Source organism: Cygnus atratus, chromosome 2 (genome assembly GCF_013377495.2).
Source record: "Cygnus atratus isolate AKBS03 ecotype Queensland, Australia chromosome 2, CAtr_DNAZoo_HiC_assembly, whole genome shotgun sequence".
Classification (NCBI taxonomy): domain Eukaryota; kingdom Metazoa; phylum Chordata; class Aves; order Anseriformes; family Anatidae; genus Cygnus; species Cygnus atratus.
In genome coordinates this window covers 102,951,392-102,968,488 of record NC_066363.1, presented here as the reverse complement: position 1 = coordinate 102,968,488, position 17,097 = coordinate 102,951,392, and the positions used below count along the sequence as shown (strand labels likewise).

At 35.4% G+C, this 17,097-nt stretch overlaps 1 protein-coding gene across 3 annotated transcripts in view; it reads right to left on the bottom strand.

Moving 5' to 3' along the window:
* CDH19 (cadherin 19) overlaps positions 1 to 13,881 on the bottom strand; it is a 74,222-nt gene extending 60,341 nt beyond the window's left edge. Inside the window, exons 1-2 of one of the 3 annotated variants that reach the window (XM_035565363.2) lie at positions 13,701 to 13,881; positions 708 to 799 (exon numbers count right to left, since the gene is read on the bottom strand). The gene's annotated coding sequence lies outside the window, so the exon portion shown is untranslated. Of the gene's footprint in view, positions 1 to 707; positions 800 to 5,099; positions 5,223 to 13,700 lie in introns of those variants that run through there. The other 2 variants (XM_050708661.1, XM_050708662.1) reach the window with 2 other exon arrangements.
* Between the last annotated feature and the right edge of the window lie 3,216 nt (positions 13,882 to 17,097).

The following is a 17,097-nucleotide window of genomic DNA, read 5'->3' as shown; positions in this document are numbered from 1 at the left end:
AACAACTCTCAGCCAGAAAGGTAAATTCTGTGCATTTTACTTCTCATTTTGCTTAAATTTACTTTCATGGCCTTCTCACTCTTAACTGAAATATGACCAAAACCTTGGTGCTAATGCAGATTATATTTTTGTACTATTTCATCCTGCTAGCTGTGTGGTAACTAAGGAGTAAAAACAAGGGCAACATATTAGTACAGTGTTATGAAATCGTAAGCACGTCACAAAAATTCTGCTCTTTGGGAGGGGGCCAGAGCTGTTCTCCATGAAAGAGCGCTACTATAGCAATAAATAATAACAATAATAATAATAATAATAATAATAATAAAGGATATAATGTATCATTTTCCTAAGAGGTAAATACAAGTTTTAAGATTTCTTAGTGTTTGTAGAGAAACACTAACATTAACATCTAATGTGTTAACTTTACTCATTGATTAAGAAAAAAAACAATACCAAGAAGACAGATGAAACAGAAAGAAACAACTGTAAAACATTCACCCACATTCTCCAAAGGAAAACAGGTAACATGCCAGCTAGAAGAGGGAGCAAATGAAAGATTTTATACCTTCTAAACTTGCCTTTCAAGATATTTGCCATTTTCTGTATATGATATCAGCCAAATTTTCCAGAACGCACACAGAATATTTAAAATAAATAGAACAGTACTGTTACTTAAAATTGTAATTAGCTTGAGAAAAATATTTTACCTTGAGAAAATGGTTGAACTCTGAACTGTTTCAAAGTTGAGTTATTCCAAACTGATTAAATTATCTGAAATGCCACAAAGGGATATCTTTCTCTGTTGAAGGAAATAATTAAAAAAAAAAAAAAAGTTTTCTCATAAAAAAAAAACAGTTAGTTCATATTAGTTTATATCAACAGAATAGAGGATATTAAACTACACATCATACCACTATTTTTTTTCCCAAATATTAATATCAAACAGGATGCTGAACTATATGCAGCAAGAACCAAATAGAGTCCAAGCAGACTCTGTGCAAAGGCAATCTTAAAACAAAATATGACCTATTATTAGGATATTTGCAATTCAATCTATTTGGATTTACGATGTCACCTCTATGGAAACAACAACCAAATCAGTATACAGGCCACATAATTCATCTGCAGTTAAAGTACCTCACCTTGAAGAGCACTTTCTCCACCAGCTATCACTATAATATTGTTTTATATTAAACAAAGATTTCTTTCTTGTACTAAATGGTAAATAAATTCTAAGCAGTCTCCTTTTACACCCACCTTGTTCTTTTGCAATTCTCCTAAAACTATAATTTAGCATGTTTTTTTAAATAGTACCACAACTTTAAGCTGCCTTTTCCTTCTCTTACATCACCTGCCACTTTTAACTGGTTACCCCTCAACTTGTTTGTACCTATGAACTAAGAATTTATATGCTATAAATTAAACAAACTTTAATAACAATAATAACAATAACAATAATAATAAAATCCCAGATTATTTAGTACTTGTTCCAATACAATACAGGAGAAAGTCTGAAGGGAGGAAGTGCCTGATAAGATAGGAGAGTGACTAGGATGCTTTCAACATGTTTATAGCTTTAGCTCTTCAGTAAAGATGTTATTGTTTCTTTTCAAGGCTAAGCTTAATCTGTTCAGGTCACAGGACTTTTTCATGTATAGTGTTCAGTTTATTGAGCACCTTAATACAATATAAGTAGTTCTTATGAACTACTTCTAACCTCACTACACCTAAACCCAAATGCTCGTCCTTCTTTAGATCACTCAGAGAATAGCCAATGGAACAAGGTTTGGTTTCTGACTGTAAAGCTGAGGGAGGAAAAGAACAGAAGGAAAAATTGCATTTCAAGATAATGCCTTCTGATAAAAACCACCCCAAGTTATGTTTGCAAATTAAGGAGTTTACATGTGGTGTTAATGAACAATGGCCTCAAATTATGTAACATTTATATATATAGTTTATAAACTGTATTAAATACAGTTTATTTAAATAAATGATAAATAGCAGTATATGCACAGATCTTTATGAAAAAATTACAGAATCACAGAATTATCTAGGCTGGAAGAGACCTCCAAGATCACCTAGTCCAACCTCTGACCTAACACTAACAAGTCCTCCACTAAACCATATCACATCTAAACGTCTTTTAAAGACCTCCAGGGATGGTGACTCAACCAATTCCCTGGGCAGCCCATTGCAATGCCTAACAACCCTTTCAGTAAAGAAGTTCTTCCTATTATCCAACCTAAACCTCGCTTAGCGCAACTTTAGCCTATTCCCCCTCATCCTATCACTGAGCACGTGGGAGAATAGACCAATCCCCACCTCGCTAAAGATATATACTGATATATACAGATATATATAAATAGCTAGCTGCCTAATAGTAAAGTCCTGAAAATCCAAAGCAGCTACTGTTGTGGTATGCCCTCTAAAGCCCTCTTAAGACATCATGACTTCGGTGCTGAATCCTTTACTGACTTTAGTTTTTTAATAATTATTGGTTTTATTATATTTTATTATTATTAATTATTAACACGTTGTTTTATTAATAATAATTAGTATATTGATAATTTTATTATATTATTTTTGATAATTATTATTTTTATTAATTAATTTGAAAATAAAAATGTTGGGGATTTTCTGCATGTAGAACTAAACAGTGTAGCTTCTTAGTTTTTCAAAACTTGAAGAAGATTTTTTGTTTTCTTTCAATTAATTTTCCTCTCTTGAGATAGGGATGGGAGGACATACAACTTTACATTTGATTTTTTGAATTGATTTTTAAATAATTATGAATTAATTTTTAATCAATATTTAACTGTTAACTTCATGAAGGGGGAAGACAGAGCAGACTATGATGAATAAACCTGTTGCAATTTGCTATCAATGTAGCAGCAGCCTGCATGCCTGAGCTTGGTGGTGTGAATGGCAGCAGGGCTGGGTTGGCTCAGCATCCCCCACTTATCTCCTTTGTCCAGCTGCAGGAGGCAGCAAGCCATCAGAAGCTCTTGAGGTTGTCACCAGTAGTTCTCCCTTGCATCAAGAAATCAATGCGTCTGACAGGCAAATACCTTACATTATCTTTTATAGAGATGAACTTGCCACCACTTGACAGAGTTCCAACCTTTTACACCTATTAAGGAAGGAAACAGTAATGCTGTCCTCTTCTCTCTGGGGTTTTCTATATGCTACCTCTGACTGTGTCCTAAATGAATCAAGAAATCAATTTGCAGCCTCTCTGCCTCAGTTAAATCAAACTTATTCACAGTTTCTGCTGAGTAAAAAACATTCAGTGCTTCCCCACAGGTATCTGCTGTCACTTTGACAAAGCATATCAGAGCCCTGACCAAAGCTACGATGTCCAAAATGTTTCATTTTACTTTTATATTTTTTTAGCTTTACTTGTAACTGTTTTACTACTGCATGACATTGTTTTCATTAATAATATTTGTGTGAATTAATTCTACTCTTAAAATCAGTGCTTACTGAATATGACTGCTAAATAAGGTGGAAAAATTAATGTTATTACCAAAAGAACAAAACATAATATGGAATAAAGTCCATTTTTATTGAAAAATTGTGACTAGAAGATGAAAGATGGCAGAGTTTATTGTGGACATGGGCATTACAGGCTGTTTAATAACCTAAATATTTATTTTATTTCTATGCCTGTGAATAATTATTTTTTAAGACACAGATAGTGTTTTTATTTTTAACAATACAAGGCCTGAGGCTCCCATGTTTTCTTAGGATATGATTTATTAATTTAAGCACCTGAAAGATCTAGCTTAATATGCTACCTCAGTAGTCGATGGAAAGAGAAAGGCAGTGGTGTTTTATTGCATTGTAAGACAGAATCATAGAATCACAGAATCACAGAATCGTCTAGGTTGGAAGAGACCTCCAAGATCATCTAGTCCAACCTCTGTCCTAACACTAACAAGACCTCCACTAAACCATATCACTAAGGACTACATCTAAACGTCTTTTAAAGACCTCCAGGGATGGCGACTCAACCACTTCCCTGGACAGCCCATTCCAATGCCTAACAACCCTTTCAGTAAAGAAGTTCTTCCTAATATCCAAACTAAACCTCCCCTGGCACAACTTTAGCCCATTCCCCCTCGTCCTGCCACCAGGCACGTGGGAGAATGGACCAACCCCCACCTCTCTACAGCCTCCTTTAAGGTACCTATAGAGAGCGATAAGGTCGCCCCTGAGCCTCCTCTTCTCCAGGCTAAACAACCCCAGCTCCCTCAGCCGCTCCTCGTAAGACTTGTTCTCCAGACCCCACACCAGCCTCGTCGCCCTTCTCTGGACTCTCTCGAGCACCTCCATGTCCTTCTTGTAACGAGGGGTCCAAAACTGAACACAGTACTCGAGGTGCGGCCTCACCAGAGCCGAGTACAGGGGGACAATCACCTCCCTAGACCTGCTGGCCACGCTGCTTCTTATACAAGCCAGGATGCTGTTGGCCTTCTTGGCCACCTGAGCACACTGCTGGCTCGTATTCAGCTGCCTATCAACCAGTATTCCCAGGTCCTTCTCGGCCAGGCAGCTTTCCAACCGCTCATCTCCCAGCCTATAGCGCTGCTTGGGGTTGTTGCGCCCCAGGTGCAGGACCCGGCACTTGGCCTTGTTGAACTTCATACAGTTGACCTCAGCCCATCGCTCCAGCCTATCCAGATCCTCCTGCAGAGCCTTCCTTCCCTCGAGCAGATTGACACACGCACCTAACTTGGTGTCATCTGCAAACTTACTGAGGGTGCACTCGATCCCCTCGTCCAGGTCATCGATAAAGATATTAAAGAGGACCGGCCCCAGCACTGAGCCCTGGGGGACTCCACTAGTAACCCGCCTCCAACTGGATTTGACTCCATTCACCACAACTCTTTGGGCCCAGCCATCCAACCAGTTTTTAACCCAATGAAGCGTACGCCAGTCCAAGCCACGAGCAGCCAGTTTCTTGAGGAGAATGTTGTGGGAAACAGTGTCAAAAGCCTTACTGAGGTCAAGATAGATCACATCCACAGCCTTCCCCTCATCCACCAGGCACGTCACTTGGTCATAGAAGGAGATCAGGTTCGTCAAGCAGGACCTACCTTTCATAAACCCATGCTGACTGGGCCTGATCGCCTGGTTGCCCTTCAAGTGCGTCGTGATGACATTCAAGATAATCTGCTCCATGAGCTTTCCTGGCACTGACGTCAAACTGACAGGCCTATAGTTCCCTGGGTCTACCCTCCGTCCCTTCTTGTAGATGGGCGTCACATTTGCTAGCCGCCAGTCGACTGGGACCTCTCCTGGTAGCCAGGACTGCCGATAAATGATGGAAAGCGGCTTGGCCAGCTCCTCCGCCAGTTCTCTCAGTACCCTCGAGTGGATCCCATCCAGCCCCATCGACTTGCGTACATCCAAGTGCTGTAGCAGGTCACCAACCATTTCCTCGTGGATAGTGAGGGCCACATCCTGCTCCCCATCCCCTTCCACCAGCTCAGGGTACCGGGTATCCAGAGAACAACTGGTCTTGCCGCTAAAGACTGAGGCAAAGAAGGCATTGAGTACCTCAGCCTTTTCCTCATCCCTTGTAACTAAGTTTCCCCCCCCATCCAGTAAAGGATGAAGATTCTGACAACTAAGACAACTAAGTACAAAGTCTAAATCAACCTATTTCTGTCTAGAATAGATCACGATAATTAACCTAAGATAATAAATTATCTATTAAATATCTACAATCAGGTCACATGAACTACATTCGTAATCTTACTGCCATCTTCACAGAAATTTACTTTTGGGCAAGTTCTTTCATTTCTGAATTGATATTAAAATTAGTGAAGATCAACGTGCATCTTGTTAAATCCGTTAGTACTAATTTACATTTAGGAGTATAGAACTCAATTCCACTATCAGATATACTTTGCATTTTAGGTAGAGATGGATGATTCTAGTAAAGGAAATTAGACTACAACAAAGATGTTTTATAGATTATATTGTTTAAAAGAATGTATGAAATTCTTATAAAACACTATTTATTTTCTTGAAACAAATTACCTTGTAATATAAAATAAGCACTGTTTAGAAAAAATTTTTCTCTACACTGGACAAGAGGAATGATATTACCCAAAGGAGGAGTGAACATTTCTTTATGTTTTCCATTATATTAAATATATATATATATATATATGTTTCTTCAGGAAACCTATGTATTTAGAAACCTTACCTTGTCACAGCTAATTATCAAAATATCAGAATGTAGAATGTTTTTCTGATTTAGTAGTATGAGTTATGATGAATAAGATTATTATTAACATGTCAGACTACTAAGATATCATACCATATAAGAAGTACATCATAAATTCTAATAAATGTCATAGTGTAGAAATGAAATAAATATGTTACTTTTGGATATTAAAAAAAAAAAATCAAAGCAAAGCTTAGTTTTCTGTATTTCCTTACTTCATAATTCTATCTGATTTTGCCACATATACATTAAAACTCTCACATTTTTTCATGTCTTGCAGGTTGATACAATTTCAGTCTTACTGACAATCAATTCATTCATTCTTCAGTAGGTTCCACTACATGAACCTCTAGGCTCATCTCACTTACCTGGTTTAGCTATAGTAACCATTCCTACAGCAGAAAAATAGTTAAAAAAAAAATAGTCCCACACACAAAAATTACAAATTACTACAAATCTAAAATTGATGTCTGTAAATAAAACACTGAAATTGTTCCAACAGAGTTTAATTTCAGATATCCTGTTGAAATTGTATATCTTTTAGTCTCACTGACTTTTATGATTAGTAATACTCCAAAATACAGTCTGTTATTTTTATGATGCAATGTTTTGTGCTGTGCTGCCTTGTTTACATTTGAAATAAAATCACATTATAGTAGCTCAGACTTAAGCAGCATTCCTCCACTTCAAAATCTGCTATCGTTTTGGAAAAGCTATATTTAAAAATTATTAATAATAATAATAATTAATTAAGACCACAGGAAAAAAATGTACAGAAAAGTAAAATTGTATGTTTATGACAACTTACCAGTTATTCACATCTTTGAATTATTTCTGTTTCCAATTTTTATTATATATCTGAAAATGTGATTATGAATTTCAGAGTTTTCCAAATGCTTCATGTATGCAACAAACCCCTTCTTATACCTTATATTTCAGGGTAAATTCTTGCTTTTTAATTTCTCTTTTTTTTCTGAGACATTTGTTTCATTTTCAGGAAATGGTATCTATTATCTGTTATCTAGTGGGTGTGGTTTTAGAGACTTAGTATAATAAGAATTATTTTGTTGATGTTTTGTTTTGTTAATGATGCATTGCCAAAATCAGGCAGTTATTCATCTGGGTTGTTTGGATGTAGAAGAACTGTCTAGCTCTGCTCATGAAGAGAGAATAGTTCAAGATCTGGCCTCGAACCTGAGGGGGCTCTTGCTCCCATTTCAGATAACTTGCAGTACCACCCTGTGTTAGCCTCTCCTAATGACATATACGTTAAGATATTTGCAACCTATCCATATGTGACAGCTGTGCTAGAATGTGAGCCCCAGTTGGACCCACCACACTGAAGTGAAACCCAGTTACTACAACAGTGATATACGTTGGGTGCAATCATCCAGAGAGGTACATCCAGAGAGGCTGGTGTGGTGTGGTGTGCCGAGGGGATTCAAATGGGCAATCACAGTTGGATAATGTCTGTGGAACCAGTAACTGATGTTTGGGTTTGGGTCACTTAGGGAGAAAACTCAGGGGTACATGTAGGAGGGAACCCAGAGATATACGGGGGGACCACAAGGGTATGTGTAGGGAGAACTACCTGGGTACATGTGGGAAGACCCCGGGAGGGAACCAAAAAGACACCAGAGACCCCCATGGCCCCATCCCGGGCTGTGCACAACACAGTGGAGATATCTGTGCTGATCTACAATGATGGTGCCATCTCTCAGAGCATGGGACAGAGGAGTTGTGTGGCTCATAAAAATTACATATAGCTGTGATTAAAATGTTTGGGTATCTGAGACCATTCAATCTCCACACTGAAGTTCAAATTGATCTTAAACCATGGCAGTCTTTGAGTCTAGGTTCTATTTTCCCGTAATCATTAAATGGGAAGATATCTTTTCATAAGACTTAAAAAAAATAGCAGAGTTAAAGAGCTGAGTAGAATAATATTACATGTAAAACACCAGAAAATGAGTCTAATTTTATAACATTTGCACAATCCTGAAAACACACATATGAAAAGCTGAGCAATCAGCACAGTTTATCTCCATGTGACATTTTCAAACGCTATTTATATTTCTCATGGGTCAGTCTTTTACAAAAATAGCTTTGTACGCTAGCTATCTGATGATCTGGCATTTGAAACCAATTCAATTTATATGTTAAATTTGATGTTAGGGGAAAACCAATACACTTACCACTTTTTCATTATGTAAGTCTGGTTGTCATATTAATTTGTCTGGAAACATCTTTTTATTTTCCATGGGTACATCAAGGGATATAAAGTAACATAAATCATTCTGGCTCATCTACCACTGGGAATTACTGCTAAGGGTAAATTTTGGCCCAGCCAGTATATATCACAGAGATACATAAAAAAGAGCACTAGTAATGCCCTTAATCTTCCCTGGCAGCTATCTGCATCTCGTGGAGAAAGACAGAGTGAGAGATCAGTCACTGGAAGATGAACGGGACAGTAACTGAACCTAGCACTGCCTTCCAATTTGCTGGCAAAGACGGGAGTTTTATTCAGCACCATGCTGGCACACATCCCTCTCTCCCTTCACCCCCTCACTCCAATTTTCTGCAGGAAGCTGGGTAGGGTGTTGTGAGCACAATCCGTAACTGCAGTATGCCTCTTTCAGTAACACTGCTACCAGCTGCCTTATACCAGGGCTGTGGCTCTGCCCCAAATGCCATGGACATTGAGCAGTGAGTAGGGCAGCTAATAGCTTGGGAAGATCCCCTCTGCTTAAAAATACAAAAAAAAAAAAAAAAAAAAAAAGTGCTAAAACAGCTATATGTGATTAAAAATAATAATAACAATAATGGTAAAAGCTGGGTTTTATTGACACAAGCTGCTATCTCCATTGACCAAAGGAGAACTGAAGGCACTTCTGCACTTCTGTTGCTTATAATACTGCACAGAAAAGATACCAATTTTCACAAGCCTAAAAGACATCCTATTGCCTAAAGCTACCTAAGATTGTCAAAACAGCTGTAGAAAAAAATGTGTCTTTCAACATTCAGCAGGGAAATCTCTCATTTTCTAGTTATAAGGATTAAAACGTTAATTTCTTGTGATGCTTTTTTAAAGTAACTTTGTTGCCACTGAGATTGTTGTGCTAACAATTTAAGTGAGAAGGAAACCCAAATTAATTTTAAATAAACAGGTATGTGACTGTTTAAAAAACAATAATAATAATAATAATAATAAGCCAAACTCCATTAAATGTAATTGTAATAATTTCCATTTCCTTTTTGCTACCCTTCTTCAACTAATTTAATTCTGATTTAATTTTGGAGTTACTCTGTTGTAATTCTATGTGTTAGAAAAACACAATTTTACCACCAAGGCTTGAATAAAAATAATTTTTGCAATGATGGTCTCTTTTTATGTTCTTCTTGTACAGATGAAAGAGACAAGCAATGTACACCATTTGGAGAAAATACCATTTCATATCCTCCCAAATATCATGGATAACAGTCTGAAGATAGCAGGACTGCTCCTTGGCTGCAATGTGAATGAGTAAGGATGCTAGGGAGCTTCTGTAGCAGATTGCATATTCATACTCCTCATGGCAACACATAACACATAGCACTTGTATGTGAGCTTGTATGTCTGTTTTCATTTCCATAAAATATACAGAGAATATTTAGAGTATTGTGGATTATATAAAACCTTACATGTTTCTGCACTATGACTTTCTCTGCTCTGTTTATGAAGTTTTTTGGCAGTTTTCTTGACATTTTTAGAGTGCTCCCAGTCATTTAGAACACACAAATTAATGATTTAACAGAGATTCACATCTTTTTCTTTTTTTGACTCCCATGTTTAATCACCGTAGTTAAAACTCCTAAGAAGTGAGCTCTGTTCACTTGTGGTGACCACATCCAGTGAAACCTATCTGCTCTTTGTCCCTGATATACTTTGTTTCTGAGATCTAGAACTCATATAGCAATTTAAAATTCTTAAAAGACAACAAAGAATTAATACATCCTGTGTTGTTTTTTTTATATATTTTTTGTTTGTTTGTTTTTCTGACTACTTTTGACAGGCATCATAATTCATATTGCTGTGTAAGCTGTTCTATCATGTTCTATAACTCCTATTCATCATTCTGAAAATGTTCCCTGTGAGGAAAAAAGAAAGTAACCACAGTTTCTTTTCCATTTGCCAAGCATTGTCTCTTTAAATCCCTTTTATATTTTTCAGTCTTTGTATTTTAGAGGAAGTCATCAACTTGGATATACTATGAGAAAACTAACAATGAACCGCATGAGAATGAGAGCAGGACATTTTAATACTTATTCATACAATAATTTAATATGATATTGTTTAATATAGTTGTAAAATTATTTTAAGCATAACGTTGCCAAGCAAAATAAAACTTCAAGAACTTTAAATTGCTATCTTATTTACCTATATAACTTATAAGTGTCTTAAAGATCTGTAAAACACTGAAAAACTGTCTGTTTTGCAGAGAGATTTTATCTTGGCTAGATTTAAATCAGAATAAATACATCAAGTCAGTGATCAGTCATATTGAATTCAGTTACTCTTTTGCTAATTACATTTTATAATTTACTATAATAGGATGTGTTTGGGTTTCCAATCTCTCACAATTCCATGTAAAAGTAAAACAGGAAAATGTTAAGTGACAGCTCACACTTTCCCTGATGTTTAGTTATCAATTTTGCCACTCAGAAGCTGACAAAATGTCAATAATGAAAAAAAAAAAAAAGATAAATTTAAAATTACATCAGAATATATAAACTTCAGAATCTTTGATTGAGATAGTCTTTGAAATCTTAATTCAGGCATTATTGTATTTTTTTAGTTGCAGTATTATGTTTGCAGACACAAAGACAGCCTTGTATGGAGAACTTAATATTTTTTTCTTCTCCTCCCCCCGCCTCCCCCCCAAAAAAATCTTTTGTATTGTTGTGTATTTGAATGTCTCTAATTTCATCATGTCAAAAGGAATTTGACATAACAGCTAGATCAGTGGCCTGAGAGTGAGGGATTCTAATTTAATATCACCTTCCATTTACAAGGTCTTCACCATGTCTGTGTCCCTGTTGGTAAGCCTGGGAGTAATGTGCTAAATATTGTTAGCAGTTGTTGCTTGATAGCTTGCTAGCACCAGCAATTGCAATTCCTTTTATGCTGCAGGCAAAGCCACTGCAGAGAAGAGGCCTGGATCTGCGTATCCAAAGCATAATTATGTTCCCAGCTCTGTCCCATGTGGTCTTGTTGACACTGCTCTATCCTCATTAACTTCCTCTGTAATGGATATCTACCTTTTCTGCTTAGCAGGGCCCAAAATGAAAACTCCCATAATAGCCAGGGTCCTTCTGGCCTGGATAGCTGGCCACAGTACATGCTCTTTGGCCTCTCCATTCATTTATCTTCAGAAACAAGTATTTTGCTGGGGTAAGTAGCTTGAAGGGATAGATAAGGAAAACATTTTATTATACCTTCTGCTTAGTTAGCATCACATACATTCAGAAGGACTTAAGAATATAGTTGAAATAGATTGAAAATTAAGAGACGGTGGAACTCCTTTTTTCTGCCTATGGTAGAAATCAAGACTTTCTATGACTTGCAATATAAATATAACAAGAACAACATTTTCTACCTACAACAGAACTAATACTTAAATTCAGTATTACTTCTTGTATTGTTAGATCTGTTGGGAAAACTACTAGTTTGTAATTAAACTGATTCTAAGATGTAGCCAAATCTTTCTGATTAAAGCTGAACAAGAAATTTCCTAGAGTATTTAAAGTCGATGTGATGCAACAGCTACACAATGAAAGCTTCATCCCAAAAAGTTATAAAGTATCAAAACAACTAAAATGAAACGCAATGGTAAAATGCAACAGGTAACCTAAAATGTGGGCATCATGAAAAATTTGCCTGTATATCAAACTACATACTGCCATATCATTTCAATACCAAAATGTACTGGTATTGTCTGATATTAGGTTCAGGTTAGTAATTGTAAAGTATTCTGAAACCTGGAGGTCATGTACTGAGTCAATTTCTAAATATTCCACATTATATCAATACTGCATGTAAAATGTTCATTACAACATCTTAAATTAAGGTTACATTAATGTGTGGATTTCCATAGTGAAGCTGTAATTTTGTTCTTCAATTTTAATCTACTTTGCTCATAGTACTTTGTGGGCAAGTCCTTCTTTCTTCCTTCCTCCCATTTACTTAAAAATGAATCTGAGAATAGGTTTTCATTATTTGCTAGCTCTTAGGCTGATGTGTTTTTTAGTCTCTAGAAAAGCATAAAAGCTGAACTCCAGATACAGCCCTGTATCCGTTTTATGTGTTTGGTTCAGCACTTCTAACAGAAAAATGCTGAAGGTTGAAATGTTCATTATAACTCTTAAAACGGAATCCACAGATTAATTTTTACACCTTAGTGCAAATCTATTCTACTATAAATTAGAAATAGTTTATCTAGAATGCTTTTACAACCACAAATGATTTTAAATTAGTCTATTAAAAAATAATGATATAATCCAAAAGCCATTTAATTCCTACCAGTTTCATACCAAAATAATCTGTAAAATGAATGAATTTACAGATATTCAGCATTTTAATAACCAATCAACAGCTATTAAATATATCTGAGCTATATTTTAATGCACGTGTCTTGAATACAGACTAATCAAAGAGTTTAAACATGAAAAATAAATTATAGCTTTACTTCCTAACAGCAAGCTTACAGAAGAAACACTAAATACAAATATTTTGATAGTACATATACTGAATTACTCTTTGAAAATGAAATGATTTTTATTGACAAATTGTCATTTTTCATTTGAGACTCAATAAAAGTAGAGGCATCCTTTTTTTTTTTTTTGTGTGTGTGTGTGTGTTGTCTGAAAGACTTTATATGTCTTAGATCTGAGATTATAAAGAGTAGCAGGAACAACAAATTCAATGTAAAGCTAAGGCCAAATAATATTTTTTTAAAAGAATCTTATTGTTACACTAGAATAGAGGAAAGTAAGACAGAAAGCACTTCTATGTATTACTGTAAGACAAGAAGCTTTTCACTCCTCGATTTAGTTTCAGAAATGTTAAGCACATTTTAATGACAATCACTGGAATGAGTGTAGATGAAGCATTCACAAACAGTCTGTCAGAGGTGGGAATCTTGAAGAAACGGCTTGATAATCAGCATGAAAATTTTAATGTGCAAGTTGCAAGACAAGCGTAACAATGTTTTCATCTGGTAAATCCAATTTAGAAAGTTAAATTTCAGCAGCTAGTCAACAGACTCCGAGGAAACAACAAAAGTCGATTTCCCCTTCCAGAGGTTTTGGGTGGCTTCTGGTTTTGTCTTTGTCTTTCATGGATTTTGCACTCAAGACACCCAGATAAATGTTTTCAATTTGATTTTTGAAGACAGCAAAGAAAAAGAGATAAAGACCTTACCCGTGTAACTTCAGGGCCTTCTAGGTTTGAAGAAATAAGTATTGTTAAAGTCAAATTAAACATCCAATGAGGAGAAGTTAGCAGTTCTTTTTTACTTCACAGATCCTTGGAAAGCTTTAAGAGTTAGAGCTTCCTGCCAGTATAAGTCACTCCTGCTTTTAGTTTTGAAAACTCACAGTATGACACTGCTTACTCCGTGCTATTTTGGGTGCCCTGAGTAAAAACTATGAACACAGGCACTTTTGTGCAAAACATCATAAGGCCTCTCTGATGTTCATTCAGAGTTCAGAATTAAAATGCAGAAGGCTTTAGCAAGCAAAATACAAGCTGATTTTCTTTTTCCTAGTGGAAAAATAAAGTACTCCCTGGCAAGTAACCAAGGTGGTGGGAAGGTAATTCATTTTGTGTGAGAGTATTTTGCAAGTGAAAGGGATATGCCCTCTGTTTAGAGATTAGTCAAGAAAACAAGTGATCAATTTAGAGTAGTCAAAAAAGTTAGTAAAAGAGAGTTTCTGAAGTCCATTTTTTGCCCTTCAGGCTTTTTTTCCCCTTAAATAATTTAATTTCAAGAATCACAAAATCTTAATACTGAGGGGGAAAAATGCCAACGATATAGTTTTATGTCCTTTGTTATTTATTTTGAGAGAGTTATGAAATAAATCCTTTTATTTTTCTCACAGTTGTGTACAATTTTTATTCTAATAGCTACAGTATTTTTTTAACCAGCTGAAAATTATAATTAAAATAATATAATCATCATTAAAAAAAAAAAGAAAAAAAACCACAAACTTCAAATTCATATAACTGGATTATAATTATTTCATAATAATTAAGTTTTATTTTAAGCAATTTTATGAAATTTTGAACAATAATTCATATACAGTTTATAAATTTCTTGTGTTCTGAAAAAGAAATTGAGGATATTTTCGGAATAAACCAGAACTGTGGATTACAGTAGCACTTTTGTAGTGACTATGGAAGACAAAATTATGGTAAGATAATTTAGGTATTAATGCTACACAAGTATTAGCTATACACTAAGAAGCTTTCTGAGAAGTCTGAAAAGGAAAAAAAAAAAAAAAAAGACATTTTTCCAGACTTAATATACCCTACTAATGTTAAAAATAAAAAATAATAGTAATAATAAAAACAAATAAACAAACAACAACAACAAAAAAGACAAAATACACAAGAAAACCTTTTAAAACATTTTTAGATTTTTCCATTATGAAATTAGTAGCTTCAGGAATAAATGCTCCTTCAGTTGACAATTTTATTTGTCTTGAAGTTTTCTGCTTGAATCAGAAAATGTTGACTTCCTCAGAAAATTGGTCTCTCCTATTTTCTGCTTCTTCACCCAGACTACAAAGTTTTAGCATCTATTCCTACGGGGAAATTGAGAAACTCTCATACATATTTTTATCACATTTTTAACATAATTTTTCTGAAAAGGAAGGAAAATAAGTTCAGACGAGCTCTGCAGGTCTTGCTCAGACATTCAGGAATCTCCTGGCCAGAACACAAAATACAGTCGATGAGGAAATGTGATTCTTCAGCATATGTAATATTATGAGAAAACACCACTAGGCAACGTTGCCAGGAGATAGAAGAGAAGCAAAGCAGAACATAGTCTTCAAAGGGAACGGTGCCAGATGATGGATATGTAAGCTGGGGCACCTCAACTAGCACAGAATCACTGCTTGCTGTATTTATGTCTAAATTGTCAGGAGAAAACCTTTGGGTTAGAAATAAACAACAACAAAAACAAACAAAACTCCACCGTTATATCACAGGCCTTAAAACTTGAAATGAATGGGTTTGAAGTAACACAGGAAAACCATCCTTCCGTTATGTCCATCCTGACACAATTGGCAAGAGTTACAACCTATAGAAAAGTACTGTGTACAATTGTGTATACACAATTGAGTAGCTGGACTTTTTGTGAGATTTGCCAGTTATTTCTCAGTCTTTTGAGGATGACCTCCTGCTAACTACTTCCATCAAATTAATATAGCTCCTGTATCAGACCAGAAATTAGTCTGCAATTTATCAACTTGCAGACTAATCTGCAAACATTTCTGGCTTTAACAAATATGTAGATAGCTACTTTTATTTTTCTCAAATTAGATCAAACATGATATATAATGTTACACAGCATTAGGTTCTTTGAAAACCCTGTTCTAAGTAATAGTTATTTAATTATTTATGAAATTATATATCAAAAAATAAATATCAAAACAATCTGACAAAGATTCATATTTCTTTCTTGTGCTCTTAACTCGGGATTTATTTATTTTTTTTACCTATTCTAGACAACACCTTGATTTCTGCTTCTAAAATTTAATGTTGGATTTGAGTGAAAAGAAAATTGACAGAATCTAAAATAATTTTTTCATGTCTGCATTTATTTTTTTTTTTTTAATAGGAATGTTTGGGGACAGATGCAGTATAATAAAAATAGTTGAATTGTTGAATTTTATTTTCATTTCACAGTCTGACACCAATTCTGTACAGGGTAAGGTATAGCTTCTGGGGCAGAGGATGGAAAATGTGAAGGAGAACTTTGTATTTAGATTTGTGGGAACTGAAGAAACATAATTGGAATTCATTAATATATTGCCATTTATGACTTTTTTTTTTTTTTTTTTTTTTTTTACTGAGTTACTTGTCACTGACTTTCTAGGAATGCAGAAGAGGTTTCATTCTCCAGGACAAAATTAACTAGAAATAGATGAAAGAATGAATAAAAACATTGTTAATGGTAAACGAAATGTGCTCATTTACTGAGAATGCTGACTCCTGTCACAGGATGTAATGCAAGCAAGATGTGCCATCTGAAAGGAATAGAAATGAGCAGTAGGAAGGAAAGCAAAACAGAAGCTTCTTGGAAGCATTTGCTGAAGAGATGATGAGGCAAATTGTCCAGCATACGGGGGACTTTGATGGGGTATCCATAGAGCACAGCAGTAAGGGAAAAAGAAACAGGTTGTGTAGCCTGCACCTTAAAAAGGAAGTCACATAAGAAGTCAAATTCCCCAAACTATGAGGAAAAACTTCTCATCTGAGAAGAAAACACATACACACACACACAATGTAGCAATCTCACGTGATAAACAGTCTCCACTTCTCTTTGTCTAGGCATCTGTTAACTACAGGCCAGCTTTTTTGATATTAGCATGGAAAGGAAATAATTTTGACTGTCACATATTGACAAAAACAATTACCATGTTAGCTCTTTCCTTGTCTCACAGACCATGGCATTTCCTGCAGAGAGGGATCTCAGCAATATGGTAGCTTTCAGCAGCCACTGTCACCTTAGCTGTTGTCACAGCTTCCCTCCAAGGTGTGTTAAAAGCTTAACAACATCTCACTCCACAGGGGACATCCATTGCTTGCT